The following is a 379-nucleotide window of genomic DNA, read 5'->3' as shown; positions in this document are numbered from 1 at the left end:
TGTATGTATGTATGTATGTATGTATGTATGTATGTGTGTATGTATGTATGTACGTATGTATGTGTGTGTGTGTGTGTATGTATGTATGTATGTATGTATGTATGTATGTATGTATGTATGTATGTATGTATATATGGATGTATGTATGGATGTATGTTTAGAGCTACATATAAGCTTTCTAAAAAGTGTATAAAGGAAAGGTTTAAAGCTACATATAAGCTTTCTAAAATGTCTAGAATCGTAGCAATCCGAGCTACGGTTAAAAAGTTATCGCATATTCAAATCAGCATGTCGGATAGATTCGGTGCTGTCAAATTCACCACTAAATAGGCAAAAACATATATTTTGGATTCAATCTTTATTCCAACAATCAAAATAC

Source organism: Cynara cardunculus (genome assembly GCF_001531365.2).
Source record: "Cynara cardunculus var. scolymus isolate 2C chromosome LG 2, CcrdV1, whole genome shotgun sequence".
NCBI classification, from domain to species: domain Eukaryota; kingdom Viridiplantae; phylum Streptophyta; class Magnoliopsida; order Asterales; family Asteraceae; genus Cynara; species Cynara cardunculus.
This window is presented reverse-complemented; position numbering follows the sequence as displayed.